General features: G+C 38.5%; 1 protein-coding gene across 1 annotated transcript in view; it reads right to left on the bottom strand.

Moving 5' to 3' along the window:
* The window catches only part of SLC26A7 (solute carrier family 26 member 7), a 228,662-nt gene that overhangs the window by 98,020 nt on the left and 114,833 nt on the right, over nucleotides 1-15,809 (bottom strand). The window lies entirely within an intron of this gene.

Genomic DNA, 15,809 nt, shown 5'->3' with positions numbered 1-15,809 from the left:
GTTTTTCCTAGAATCAAAGGCCCCCACCAGTCTTAGTGACCCCTGGTTCCCCAACGGCACACCTCCTCCCTTCTCCTCTCTGCACAAACTGGCTTCTCCTTCAGCACCTTGCCATTTTGGCTTCCTTCTTCCTTCCTCCTTCTTCTTTCTTCTAAAACTTCTTTGGTGCCAAAAAACTTTCCTCCAACAACATTAGCATAACAATGGCCTTCCCAAGCAGGAAGATAATTAGCAATTTCACAGACCAGAGACATTTTTAACAATAAAAGTGAGCAAATTCAAAAATCATAATTTACAAATTCACTTGCCCAACATTTTCACTTAAGGAAAAACCTGATTTCACACAAGCAAATGCTTCTGATTTAAAAGAAACATTTGGAGCCTGGATGGTTGACTCAGTGGATAGAGTGTCGGCCCAACATGTATACATCCCAAGTTCAATCCCTGGTCAAGGCACATGAGAAGTGACCATCTGTTTCTATTTCCCTCCCTCTCCCCCTTCTCTTCTTCTTCCTCTGTTGCAGCCAGTGGCTTGACTGGTTCAAGCACTGGCTGGGGTGCTTAGGATAGCTCAGTTGGTCTAAGTGTAGGCTTCAGGTGCTGAGGAAAGCTCGGCTGATTCAAGCACCGGTCGCAGACAGTGATGGCTGGGTGGATCCTTGTCAAGACACATGCAGGAGTCTATCTCTCTATCTCCCCTTCTCTCACTTAAAAATAATTAAGAAACATTTAACCAAACTGTCAGCCTAATAGGAGAAAAGAGAACTTTCACAGGACCATAAAGATGCCTAGAATATGATTATGGAGAAATAAAAGGTTCTATTAGAATGGCTAACATTAAAAGTAAATATATAAATAAACAAATAACCAGTCAATATTAAGGGCTGTCAAGGATTCAGGACAACTCTTGTTCTCAAACATGGCTGTTGGGAATGTAATATGGTACTACTTTGTGGCTACTTTGAAAACAGTTTGGCAGTTTCTTAACATATATCCCAGAACTATTTAAGAGATATAAAAATGTATGCTCATCTATATACTTATATGTAAATGCTTTTAAAAGCTTTATTAATAAACAATAAATACTGTAAACAATTGAAATATTCACCAACTGGTGAATAGATGAACAAGTGGTACTATATTTGTACAATAGAATAGTACTCATCAATAAAAAAAAAACAGACTATTGATATATGCAACAGCATGAAAAAGAAAAAGAAGGTACAAATTTTTTTCATATTTAGTAGAACTTATCTCCAGTACCTCCTAGCATTTAAAGGGGGAAAAGTCTTTCTGTGGTAAATAAGTCATTAGGTAACTAAAAATTGCCTATAACAGAAGTTACAGTACACCAAACTGTCCTTAAGCTGCTCATTTAGGAATAACTGGTGATTTTGCATAATAAAAAATTTTAAACAAAATATGCTGTCTATCATTCCACTAAACTGGAGACAGCTAAGTGTCAGAGAGCAAGGTACAAGATTTATTCAGATACCTCAGAAAGTGACTCACTATATTATTGCTTAAGTGGAAAAAAAGAATAACTGCCAAGGTTTAGTTCATGACAAAAAACAAGAGTAGGCCCTGGCCGGTTGGCTCAGTGATAGAGCGTCGGCCTGGCATTCAGAAGTCCCGGGTTCTATTCCCGGCCAGGGCACATAGGAGAAGCGCCCATCTGCTTCTCCACCCCTCCCCCTCTTCTTCCTCTCTGTCTCTCTCTTCCCCTCCCACAGCGAGGCTCCATTGGAGCAAAGATGGCCCGGGCGCTGGGGATGGCTCCTTGGCCTCTGCCCCAGGCGCTAGAGTGGCTCTGGTCACGACAGAGTGACGCCCTGGAGGGGCAGAGCATCGCCCCCTGGTGGGCAGAGCGTCGCCCCCTGGTGGGCGTGCTGGCTGGATCCCAGTCGGGAGCATGCGAGAGTCTGTCTGACTGTCTCTCCCCGTTTCCAGCTTCAGAAAAATACAAAAACAGAAAACAAAAAACAAGAGTATGCATCTCTTTGTGGGACTCTTCACTCATATACTTACAATGTACCTTAAAATATAACACTTAATCCTAGTTGCAAATATGAACTTGGAACAGGTAGAGTCTAAACTCCATGGAAGAATGTGAGACACAGAGAAGCAAAGAAATTTGCCCAAGATCATAGAGCTAAGAATTTAGAAAGCATAAGGATCATGAACTGAATTGGAATCGGTAAAGTTAAATACATTTTAAGGTTCCAAGATAATTTATAATATACTAAATCTATTATAGAAACTACAACTTAATTAAGTAATCCTATTTTAAAGTAGTAAACTACAACTGCCCTTGACCTTTTCTATCAATAATATTTAACTTGTCTTTTATTTCCCTGATGCTTTGTATGTACATCAATAATAATGCACTTACTGAACTACAATTTCAGTGCTGTTGTCAAAATAAGTCAAGAATTAAAAGGATCCTACTTGCCAAAGGGACCGTTTGGGTGAAAAAGACTATTTGTTTACCTTACAAGGTAAGTCATAAAATGAAATAAGCCAATAGCAAATGCAGGGGTCCCCAAACTATGGCCCGTGGGCCACATGCGGCTCCCTGAGGCCATTTATCCAGCCCCACCGCACTTTCGGAAGGGGCACCTCTTTCACTGGTGATCAGTGAGAGGAGCACATTGACCATCTCATTAGCCAAAAGCAGGCCTCTAGGTCCCATTGAAATACTGGTCAATTTGTTGATTTAAATTTACTTGTTCTTTATTTTAAATATTGTATTTGTTCCCATTTTGGTTTTTTACTTTAAAATAAGATATGTGCAGTGTGCATAGGGATTTGTTCATAGTTTTTTTTTATAGTCTGGTCTTCCAACGGTCTGAGGGACAGTGAACTGGCCCCCTCTGTAAAAAGTTTGGGGATGCCTGAGCAAATGGTTTGTGTCACTTTATTTACTGCACATGCTTCATCATTGTTGATGCCCTAGGTCAAAAGATAAGTGCATCCAATTGAACAAAAAGTTTTATCAGTTATTCCTAGTATATCTACTCCTCAGACATGAGATTCAGTAATATAATAGTTTTTGCCCTTAAAGCTCTAAAAATACTGCATTAATTTTCTCCATAAATAAGAGAATTAGATACAGAACTTTAAATATGTGAAACATTTATAACATCATACAGTTCAAGCCATCCTTTCATATATGGTCAACTCAGTAATTGAAAAATAGTTAAATTCAGACCAGATATTGCAGTATTATAATAGACTTTTACAACTTTAAAATTCTGTAATAACCCCATTGAGTAATAACCCCAACATCTCAGGATAATGTCAGAGTAATGGCAGCATGAGATATACTCCCAATCTCTCACCTTGAAATTTCAATGAATTAAACTGTAACAGAACAAGGCAACTCCAGCTTGGCTCACAGACTTGCCTGGAATATATGTACATGGGATAGACTAAAAGTGAGAAGGGTTAAGAAGGGGAAGGAAGATAAGACAAGCTCGTGGTTGGCTCCAAAGAGAAGAGAAGCCTGAACTGTCCCAGTTTTTTCCTGCAGGGTCTTCAGAGAGAAGAGCAGCACAAAAGTAACTGGGTTTTTTCTTGCTGGGGCTATTGAGAGAGGAGAAGCCTGGAGTGGCTGAGTTTTTTCCTGCTGGGCTATAGAAAGGGGAGAAGCCAAGAGTGAATGGGTCTCCTTCTGTTGTGAGGAGCACTAAGATTGAGGGGAAGAGGGGAAGATATTATACCAAAGCAACAGAAGAATGAGGGGTCTCAGTCAGTGTTATTGTGGTCTGCCTGTAGCCCACAATAGGTGCAGAGATAGAGAAAAACAAAGTGCAGATGCCAGCCTCCCTGACCTCGCAGGGTACAGAGTGTGGCAGAGACAGATCCCACAGCTAACTATCCAGAACGACTTTCTCTTCTAAAGAACATAAATGCTCTGTGTCTGGTACTCTGGTCTGTTGAGAGGTGGGGAGGAACACCTGGAGGCCTGATATCCACATTGCTAAAGCCATAAAGCCCTCACATATGCCACACCCACCAACATGACTCCAGCCCCAAATACATCATTGGGAAAGCAACATGTCAGCCATCAACCCAGGAATATCACAAAACTAAAACTTGTAATAAAGTGCCACCTACTAGAACAAAACAGAAAAACTTCTCAAAACTGAAATCCTATTTTTATCTTTCTTCTTTTGAATTTTATTTTAATTTTTATATTTTTTATTCTCTATAAAGGGTGTTTGTTTTTTATTACTTACTTTTGATTCTTGCTCTTTGTTTTTTTTTTTTTTATTTTATTTATTTTTTTTTGTACTTTCTTTTTTTTTTTTTTTTTTTTTTATAATTTTATTTTTTAATGGGGTGACATCAATAAATCAGGATACATATATTCAAAGATAACAAGTCCAGGTTATCTTGTCGTTCAATTATGTTGCATACCCACCACCCAAAGTCAGATTGTCCTCTGTCACCTTCTATCTTGTTTTCTTTGTGCCCCTCCCCACCCCCTATCCCTCTCCCATTCCCCCCCCCCCCGTAACCACCACACTCTTATAAATGTCTCTTAGTTTCACTATTATGTCCCACCTACGTATGGAATAATACAGTTCCTGTTTTTTTCTGATTTACTTATTTCGCTTCGTATCATGTTATCAAGATCCCACCATTTTGCTGTAAATGTTCCGATGTCATCATTTCTTATGGCTGAGTAGTATTCCATAGTGTATATGTGCCACATCTTCTTTATCCAGTCATCTATTGATGGGCTTTTTGGTTGTTTCCATGTCCTGGCCACTGTGAACAATGCTGCAATAAACATGGGGCTGCATATGTCTTTACGTATCAATGTTTCTGAGTTTTTGGGATATATACCCAGTAGAAGGATTGCTGGGTCATAAGGTAGTTCTATTTTCAGTTTTTTGAGGAACCACCATACTTTCTTCCATAATGGTTGTACTACTTTACATTCCCACCAACAGTGTATGAGGGTTCCTTTTTCTCCACAGCCTCTCCAACATTTGCTGTTACCTGACTTGCTAATAACAGCTAATCGAACAGGTGTGAGGTGGTATCTCATTGCCGTTTTGATTTGCATTTCTCTAATAGCTAAAGAAGATGAGCATCTTTTCATATATCTGTTGGCCATTTGTATTTCTTCCTGGGAGAAGTGTCTATTCATATCCTCTTCCCATTTTTTTATTGGATTGTTTGTTTGTTTGTTGTTGAGTTTTATGAGTTCTTTGTATATTTTGGATATTAGGCCCTTATCTGAGCTGTCATTTGAAAAAATCATTTCCCATTTAGTTGGCTTTCTGTTTATTTTGTTATCAGTTTCTCTTGCTGAGCAAAAACTTCTTAGTCTGATGTAGTCCCATTCATTAATTTTTGCCTTCACTTCTCTTGCCATTGGAGTCAAATTCATAAAATGCTCTTTAAAACCCAGGTCCATGAGTTTAGTACCTATGTCTTCTTCTATGTACTTAATTGTTTCAGGTCTTATGTTTAGATCTTTGATCCATTTTGAGTTAATTTTTGTACAGGGGGAGAGACTGTAGTCCAGTTTCATTCTTTTGCATGTGGCTTTCCAGTTTTCCCAGCACCATTTATTGAAGAGGCTTTCTTTTCTCCATTGTGTGTTGTTGGCCCCTTTATCAAAAATTATTTGACTATATATATGTGGTTTTATTTCTGGACTTTCTATTCTGTTCCATTGGTCTGAGTGTCTATTTTTCTGCCAATACCATGCTGTTTTGATTGTCGTGGCCCTATAATAGAGTTTGAAGTCAGGTATTGAAATGCCCCCAGCTTCATTCTTTTTCTTTAGGATTGCTTTGGCTATTCGGGGTTTTTTATAGTTCCATATAAATCTGATGATTTTTTGCTCTATTTCTTTAAAAAATGTCATTGGAAGTTTGATGGGAATTGCATTAAATTTGTATATTGCTTTGGGTAATATAGCCATCTTGATTATATTTATTCTTCCTAGCCAAGAACAAGGTATATTCTTCCATCTCATTATATCTTTTTCGATTTCCCTTAACAATGGTTTATAGTTTTCATTATATAAGTCCTTTACATTCTTTGTTATGTTTATTCCTAAGTATTTTATTTTTTTTGTTGCAATCGTGAAGGGGATTGTTCTTTTGAGTTCCTTCTCAGTTGTTTCATTGTTGGCATATAGAAAGGCTATTGACTTCTGTATGTTAATTTTGTATCCTGCGACCTTACTTTATTGGCTTATTGTTTCTAGTAGTCTTTTTGTGGATTCTTTGGGGTTTTCGATGTATAGTATCATATCATCTGCAAAAAGTGATACCTTTACTTCTTCTTTTCCGATATGGATGCCTTTTATTTCTTTGTCTTGTCTGATTGCTCTGGCTAGAACCTCTAGTACCACATTAAATAAGAGTGGAGAGAGTGGACAACCCTGTCTTGTTCCTGATTTAAGGGGGAAAGCCTTCAGTTTAGTGCCATTTAATATGATGTTAGCTGATGGTTTATCATATATGGCCTTTATCATGTTGAGATATTTTCCTTCTATACCCATTTTGTTGAGAGTCTTAAACATAAAATTGTGTTGTATTTTATCGAAAGCCTTTTCTGCGTCTATTGATAAGATCATGTGGTTTTTGTTCTTTGTTTTGTTGATATGGTGTATTACATTAACCGTTTTACGTATGTTGAACCATCCTTGAGATTCTGGGATGAATCCCACTTGATCATGATGTATTATTTTTTTAATATGTTGTTGTATTCGATTTGCTAGTATTTTGTTTAGTATTTTAGCATCTGTATTCATTAGAGATATTGGTCTGTAGTTTTCTTTTTTTGTGCCATCCTTGCCTGGTTTTGGTATGAGGGTTATGTTGGCTTCGTAAAATGTGTTTGGAAGTATTGCTTCTTCTTCAATTTTTTGGAAGACTTTGAGTAGAATAGGAACCAAGTCTTCTTTGAATGTTTGATAAAATTCGCTGGTATAGCCGTCAGGGCCTGGACTTTTATTTTTGGGGAGGTTTTTAATGGTTTTTTCTATTTCTTCTCTACTGATAGGTCTGTTTAGGCTTTCTGCTTCTTCTTGACTCAGTCTAGGAAGGTTGTATTTTTCTAGGAATTTATCCATTTCTTCTAGGTTGTTGAATTTAGTGGCATAAAGTTTTTCATAATATTCTACAATAATTCTTTGTATATCTACGGTGTCCGTGGTGATTTCTCCTCTTTCATTTTGGATTTTGTTTATATGAGTTCTTTCTCTTTTTTCCTTGGTAAGTCTTGCCAAGGGTTTGTCAATTTTGTTGATCTTTTCAAAGAACCAGCTCCTTGTTCTATTAATTTTTTCTATAGTTTTTCTGTTCTCTAATTCATTTATTTCTGCTCTGATTTTTATTATCTCCTTTCTTCGGCTGGTTTTGGGTTGTCTTTGTTCTTCTTTTTCTAGTTCCTTAAGGTGGGAAGTTAAGTGGTTCACTTGGGCTCTCTCTTGTTTGTTCATATATGCCTGAAGTGATATGAACTTCCCTCTTATCACTGCTTTTGCTGCATCCCATAGATTCTGATATGTCGTATTGTCATTTTCATTAGTCTGTATATATCTTTTGATCTCTGCACTTATTTCTTCTTTGACCCATTCATTTTTTAAAAGTATGTTGTTTAGTTTCCACATTTTTGTGGGATTTTTTTCCTCTTTTTTGCAGTTGAATTCTAGTTTCAAGGCTTTATGATCAGAAAATATGCTTGGTACAACTTCAATTTTTCTGAATTTGCTGATGTTGTTTTTGTGGCCCAACATATGGTCAATTCTTGAGAATGATCCATGTACACTGGAGAAAAATGTATACTCAGTCACTTTGGGATGAAATGTCCTGTAGATGTCTATCATATCCAGGTGCTCTAGTGTTTTGTTTAAGGCCACTATGTCTTTGTTGATTCTCTGTTTGGATGACCGATCTAGAGCCGTCAGCGGTGTATTGAGGTCTCCAAGTATGATTGTGTTTTTGTCAGTTTTTGTTTTAAGATCAATAAGTAGCTGTCTTATATATTTTGGTGCTCCTTGGTTTGGTGCATATATATTAAGAATTGTTATGTCTTCTTGATTCAGTGTCCCCTTAGCCATTATGAAATGGCCATTTTTGTCTCTGAGTACTTTTCCTGTCTTGTAGTCAGCATTATCCGATATGAGTATTGCTACACCTGCTTTTTTTTGGATGTTATTTGCTTGGAGTATTGTTTTCCAGCCTTTCACTTTGAATTTGTTTTTATCCTTGTTACTTAGATGAGTTTCCTGTAGGCAGCATACAGTTGGATTTTCTTTTTTAATCCATTCTGCTACTCTGTGCCTTTTTATTGGTGAGTTTAATCCGTTTACATTTAGTGTAATTATTGATACTTGTGGGTTCCCTATTGCCATTTTATATCTTGCTTTCTGTTAGTTTTGTGTCTTGTTTGATCCTTCTCTTTTGTTTTTCTATCTTTTGTTTTTATTTGGTTGTATTCCATACATCTTTCCACTGTTGCTATCTTTTTTATCTCATGTGCTTCTGTGGTGGTTTTTTCAATGGTGGTTACCTTTGAATAATGAAAAGGGTCCCTACCCTGTTCATTGTAGCGAACTATTTTGTGAGTACTTTTGCACTCCATCGTCCTTTGCTACTGTTAATCTCCATCTTCTCCCCCTCTTTCTTTTTGTTGTTGTCACAGTTTAAATTTGGTTTTATTGTGTTCTTCTTGGAGCTTTTACTTGTGGCTCTGTTTTTTTTTTGTTCTTTGTATCTGATTGGAGAACCCCCTTTAGTAATTCCTGGAGTGGGGGTTTTCTGATGATAAATTCCCTCATCTTTTCTGTATCTGTAAATGTTTTTATTTCTCCTTCATATTTGAAGGATAGCTTTGATGGGTATAGTATTCGTGGCTGAAAGTTCCTCTCTTTCAGGACTTTAAATATTGGGGTCCATTCTCTTCTAGCTTGTAGAGTTTCTGCTGAGAAATCTGATGATAATCTAATGGGCCTTCCTTTATATGTTGTATTCTTCTTTTCCCTGGCTGCCTTGAGAATTTTTTCTTTGCTGTTGGTTTGTGTCAATTTCATTATGATATGCCTTGGAGTAGGTTTGTTGGGGTTAAGAAAACTTGGAGTTCTGTTTGCTTCTTGAACTTGAGGCTTTAGTTCTTTCCACAGGCTTGGGAAGTTCTCATCTATTATTTGTTTGAGTATGTTCTCCATTCCATTTTCTCTCTCTTCTCCCTCTGATATACCTATTATTCTTATGTTATTCTTTTTGATGGAGTCAGATAATTCTTGTAGGGCTATCTCATTTTTTTTAATTTTTGAGTCTCTTTCTTCTTCTCTCTGTTGTGCCTCAAGTTGCTTGTCTTCTATTTCACTAATCCTCTCTTCTATCTGACCTGTTCTATTAGCTAAGCTTGTTACTTCGTTTTTCAGCTCGTGAATTGAGTTTTTCCATCTCTGTTTGATTTGTTTTTATAGTTTCAATTTCCTTGGACATATATTCTTTGTGTTCATTGAGTTGTTTTCTGAGCTCCCTAAATTGCCTTTCTGTGTTTTCTTGTATATCTCGGAGGATTTTTAGGATTTCTATCTTGAATTCTCTGTCATTTAGCTCCAAGGTTTCCAATATATTAAATTTTTTTCTCCATAGATTTTTCCTCATCTAGCTGTGTTACCTCTCTTTCTTTTGTATCCATGATATTCGATTTTCTCTTCCTTAATGGCATCTGAGGGTGGTTTTGTTGATAGTATTAATGAGATTTAATAAAGAATAAAAAGTTTTAAAAAATAATAAAAAAAAATCGAAAAAAGTTGTTTTTTTAAAAAAAAAATTAATAATGAAATAAAGAAAAATAAAATAAAATAAAAATAAAAAATAAATTAAAAAAAAAAAAAGGAAGTTATTCCCCCCCTCCTTTTTTCCTCTCCTCTCCTCTCCCCTCTTTCTTGATAAAATCTTGTGGTGGACTTTGAATTATAACAAACAATGCCTGTGATGGAGGGCCTGAATTGGGGAAAAGTAATAAAGGGGCAAACAAACAAAAAAAAACAACAAAAAAAACAAAAAAAAACAAAAAAGAAGAAGAAAAAAAGAGCGTATGGACCCACAAAAAGCAAATAAGGAAAAAATTTGGGTCAAGAATAAAATGATTTGCTTTTAGGTGTTGGTTGTCTAAGAGTTATGATGAGAGGATTAAGAGGAAAACAGAAAAATGGGGGGACAAATTAAAAAATTACTATTGTATTTAGTGGAACAAGAACTAGATATTATGGAGAGCCAGGGATGGGAGCACTGCTAGTGAGTTAAAAAGGTGAAGTAAAAACCCCCCAAAATGCCACAAACATAAGTTTGAGTCCCAGATAAGATAATTTGTTTGTTATTGAGGTTTGAGTGAGAGGAGATGTAAAGGAGAAAGGAAGAAACTAATATAGAGGGAGAAAAGAAAGAGAGAGAGAGAAAAAAAAAGGAGGGAACCACTAAAAGAAGAAAAAAGAAAGGAGAGAGAGAGAGAGAGTTAAGGGTTTTGGAGTGCAACCCTCATAGAGAGAAAGGAAGAGAAGAGAAAAGATGATGGGAGATGTAACACTTATGGGTAGTGTAGTTCAAGGAGAGGAGAGAGTAAGACCAGTAGAGAGTTAATTGGCCAAATTGGAGGAGGAAAAAAAAAGTATCAAGAATGAAGATAAGAGAAACAAACGAACAAATATAATAAAATGGGATAGGTTATAAAGTCTGCAGATTATTCTTGATTTTGAGAGGTTATCTTCTTGCTTTTTCTTTTCTCTCCCTCTTCCTGGTCGGTGACTCTGTACCCCGGGTTTTGCCCCTTTGCCACGCTCAGGTGGAGGTTTGCAGTTGATAAGTCTCTATGGCAATGTCATGTATTGTGCTTTAGTCTCGTTGGCAGTCTAGGCTATTAGCATTTATTGGCTCCGACAGTGAGAGAGTCCGTGTTCCTAGAGCCTTTCTCCTAGTCTTTCCTTCCTCAATTAGTAGCCTGATAATCCAGCTATGGGGTTGCTGCTGCCTCTGCCTGGATAGTAAGAGGCTCAAAGAGCTGGCAACTCCCCACTCTATTTCCACTCAGCACAGGGCTCTGGGTAAGGCTCAGTCAGTCAGAGCTGCTAGCATAATCAGGCGGGCTTTCCGGCCATTCAAAGACCTCTGGCTCTGCCACTCTGTCTGGTAACACAAGCGGGTGCCCACTTCCGGGGTGCTTGGAGGAAACTCTCACTCACTGGCTGCGCGCGCAGACCAGGATATCCGGCCAGCAGTCTCACGCTCTGAGTGAAACCCCCAACCGCAGGGAAAAGTTGCAGCATTGGAATTGAGTCTCGCTCCGTCCCCGTGCGCGGCTTTTGCAAGGCGCTGGGGCGGTCCGAGATTCCGCTTTGGCCCACACAAAGGCCCCTGACTCTGCTCCTCTGTGCGATGACACGGGTGCGCACTGCCGAGGCACTCGGAGGAATCGCTCACTCCTTATCTGCGCGCGCAAACCAGGATATGAGGCCGGCCGCTTTCCCTCTGAGTGAAACACCCTCCGGCACAGAAAATCTCCACCGTTGGAATTAGTTCTCGCTCCCTCCCGTGCGTGGCTTTCCCAGGGCGCTGGGGCTGCCCAGAGACTCCGCCCTCGGCCCACAGAAAGGCCTCTGACCCTGCCTCTCCGTGGGGCAACACGGGCACTGACTCCCGGGGCCTAGGAAGAAATCTCTCGCCCACTAACTGCGCACCAGCCAGGAGACCGGGTAAAATGGCCGCGCCGCTTGTCTTTCTTTGTTTGGGTTTGGCGCGAGTGTTAGCTTGTATTGCCCGGGTTGCCACAGGATCAGATTTTCCTCGGCTTGGATCTCCGTGCCACAGCCTGGTTCGGCCGTTTGTTTCGCGGCCTGGATGTATTCACCCCCTTTGCCCGCCTCAGTTTCTATATTCACAGTTACCAGAGAAAGCCGCCTTGTTTAGGTTAGTGAGGAAGGCGGAGCATTTCTTACTCCCTATTTCCTTCGGGGTTTGGTTATATATTTAGCCAATTTTTCACTCAATCATACCTTTGGGTGTATTGCGAAGCATCTGCAAGCTCCAAGTATAGGTTTTTCTGTTTCTGGTTGAAGATCTTGTTGAGTTTTGGGGGAGATTTATCGGTATCGCTTCCTACCCCGCCATTACTCTGACGTCATCTCCCTTGCTCTTTGTTTTTATGGTTTTTCTTTTTTTTCATTTTTAAAATATTTATATTTTCATTGTATTTTGTCATTTTTATTTTTTATTGTTAGTTGTTTGTTAAAGTTCTTAAAAATAAAACAAATGCCATCAAAGAAGAAGAAATCAAACACCATGACTACACAAGAGAGAGATGAAGTTCAGAAAGAAAATAAAAAATATCCAGAAAAAAAAAGCTCAATCACATGGAAACCTTGGATTTAAACAACGGAGAATTCAAAATTGAAGTTCTGAAAATACTCAGTGAGAAGAAACAATAATGTATAACGTAATAAGCTCAAAAAACAAATTAATAAACAAAATGAGTATTTCAACAAGGTGATTGAAACTTTAAAAAAGAACAAAACAGAGATAAAGAACTCAAAACACGAATTGAAAAATGAGATAGCAAGTTTAGCTAATAGAATAGGCAAGACAAAGGAGAGAATCAGTGATAATAAAGACAATCAACTAGAGATGCTATTGTTATAAAATACTGCACCCCAGTTTCTGAAAGGCACTGTACCTTACTTCATCGAGTTCATGTATAGACACCCAGTCCAGATGAATTTTGAAGAGTTTTATTAAAGGAGAAAATTTATTAACTATGCCAGCCTCATATAACTTACACAGGGCAGCATTCCCAAATCGTGTGCATCTTTAATATTCTAGGGGCTGGTTATATACCCTTAATTATACATGGGCGGGGAAAAAGCCTGACATCATGGCATAAGCTTATAAACTTTGTTTTCACCTATACAGGTTGGGAAAAGGATGAAGGGGGGATGGGACACAATTCATTAGCAAGTTTATAACATTTGCCTATAGGATTCATAAAAAGACGTTTCTACACATTAAAACTTACAAGGTAATACAATGGTAAGAATGTCACTTTACATATTAAAAGATATTTTTATATTTTCTAGTGTTCATTTGCTATTCCTTTCTTTAGAGATATATACATTAACTACACGTTTTCAGGAGGGGAGGGGTATTTTCCATGGGGACAAATGCCTGTAAATGTCCTATCAATATAAGAAAAGATTTATTTTAATTCTGGCCCTGGCCGGTTGGCTCAGTGGTAGAGCATCAGCCTGGCGTGCAGAAGTCCCGGGTTCGATTCCCGGCCAGGGCACACAGGAGAGGCGCTCATCTGCTTCTCCACCCCTCCCCCTCTCCTTCCTCTCTGTCTCTCTCTTCCCCTCCCACAGCTGAGGCTCCATTGGAGCAAAAGATGGCCTGGGCGCTGGGGATGGCTCCTTGGCCTCTGCCCCAGGCGCTAGAGTGGCTCTGGTTGTGACAGAGCGATGCCCCGGATGGGCAGAGCATCTCTCCCTGGTGGGCGTGCCAGGTGGATCCCGGTTGGGTGCATGCGGGAGTCTATCTGACTGCCTCTCCATTTCCAGCTTCAAAAACTACAAACAAAAAAAAAAGATCTGCCTTGGCTGGTTGGCTCAGCAGTAGAGCATCGGCCTGGCATGTGGGGGACCTGGGTTCGATTCCCGGCCAGGGCACATAGGAGAAGCGCCCATTTGCTTCTCCACCCCCACCCCCTCCTTCCTCTCTGTCTCTCTCTTCCCCTCCCGCAGCCAAGGCTCCATTGGAGCAAAGATGGCCCGGGCGCTGGGGATGGCTCCTTGGCCTCTGCCCCAGGTGCTAGAGTGGCTCTGGTCATGGCAGAGCGATGCCCCGGAGGGGCAGAGCATCACCCCCTGGTGGGCAGAGCATCGCCCCTGGTGGGCGTGCCAGGTGGATCCCGGTCGGGCGCATGCGGGAGTCTGTCTGACTGTCTCTCCCCGTTTCCAGCTTCAGAAAAACAAAAACAAACAAACAAACAAACAAAAGATCTATTTTAATTCTGCTCTTTCTACACCTAGCTAGCTATTCACCTATTTTCTTACAGGTGTGGGGGAAGGTCAGAGAATCCAAATCTCCTTCTCCTCTGCATTTACAATATAATGCTATCAGCCACCCTGGTTTGATGCTAATCACACAAGTACAAAGATCATTTACAAAATTTCTCTGCATGCCTAGCCCAAATTAATAAAATGTTCTTTAAGCTTTCTAAAATACTAATATTAATTTTGTAGCTTTTGGTACCTTACAACACTATAGAGAGAAGAAGAGGGAGACTCAAGAATTTTTTTTTAAAAAAATGAGAGAGCTCTACAATAATTGTCTGACTCTATAAAAAAGAGCAATATAAAAATAATGGGTATGTCAGAAGAAGAGAAGAAGAAGGAAATAGAGACCTTATTCAAACAAATAATAGATAAGAACTTCCCAATCCTATGGAAAGGGTTAGAACCTCAAATCCAAATGCAAACAGAACAGCAAGTTACCTCAACTCAAACAAAACTTCTCTAATGTACACCATAATAAAATTGTCAAATATCCAGACAAAGAGAATCCTCAAGGCAGAAGGGAAAGGAAGAGCATAACGTATAAAGGACAACCCATTAGGTTATTATCATATTTGTCAGAGGAAACTTTACAAGCCCAAAGAGATTGGACCCAACATTCAAATTATTGAAAGAGAGAAAGTACTAGCCTAGAATACTATATCCATTAAAGTTATCCTTCAAAAATGAAAATGAAACAAACACTTTTACAGACATACAAAAGCTGAGAAAATCTATCACCAGAAAACCCCCACTGCAGGAAATATTCAAAGGGGTTATTCAAACAAATAAAAAGAACAAAATAATTCAAAATTACACTTGAAAGTTCCAACAGGGTCACAATAAAAACAAGAATAATCCAGGACAACAATAACATAAAAGAAAAGAGGATAAAGATCTGCAGTAGCAAAAATGAATGGAATGCAGAAGCACACATAAGACGAAGGACTCTTGTACATATGAACATTTTTCTTTTAATAACCTAATGGTAGTCATATACAAAAAAAAAGCCACTACTGAAATACATAGCTTAAAAAGAAGAAACAGGGAGAAAAGTATGGAATAGAACCAAACAAAAACAACTGAAAGAAACACAAAGAAGAAGAACCAAAGCAGATACAAAGCTACCAGAAAATAAAACATAAAATGATTATAGGAAATCCTCAAGCATCAACAATTACCCTAAATGTAAATGACCTGAACATGGCAATAAAGAGTCACAGAGTAGCAGACTGATTCAAAACACAAAACCCAAACTTATGCTTCCTTCAAGATACATATCTAAGCTACAAGAACAAAAGTAGATTTGAAGTGAAAGATTGGAAAATAACACTGGGGAACAGTTTTTTTTTATTTTCTGTTGCATGAGGTTTTAGAACTGTTTCTATATATTTCTACATCGCTGATTCCAAATCTGAAATCCCTTTTTTGTGCATGCTCTAGTTTTTATGCAATTTTAATTTCTTTTTGTTACAGTTAATGGCATGCATTGGTTTTTAAATTGGAGTTAAAGGGCAATCACTCTTGGATTGAACATAACCACAAGGCAATTAATGTTTTACAAACATCACTTTTACATAATTGTAGTTGTTTTTAAATGTAAAAAATTACACCCTCTTATTTTGTTTTAAGATTGAATCATGGCTTCTTTGAGTAGGCGTAAATGTAAGAATAGTCCTGACACCTTCTGTTATATATGTGGCCGTTACACACTTCAACATCA

The sequence above is a fragment of the Saccopteryx leptura genome, chromosome 3, assembly GCF_036850995.1.
Source record: "Saccopteryx leptura isolate mSacLep1 chromosome 3, mSacLep1_pri_phased_curated, whole genome shotgun sequence".
NCBI classification, from domain to species: domain Eukaryota; kingdom Metazoa; phylum Chordata; class Mammalia; order Chiroptera; family Emballonuridae; genus Saccopteryx; species Saccopteryx leptura.
The sequence above is the reverse complement of the archived record's forward strand: the minus strand, read 5'-3'. Positions and strand labels throughout refer to the sequence as shown.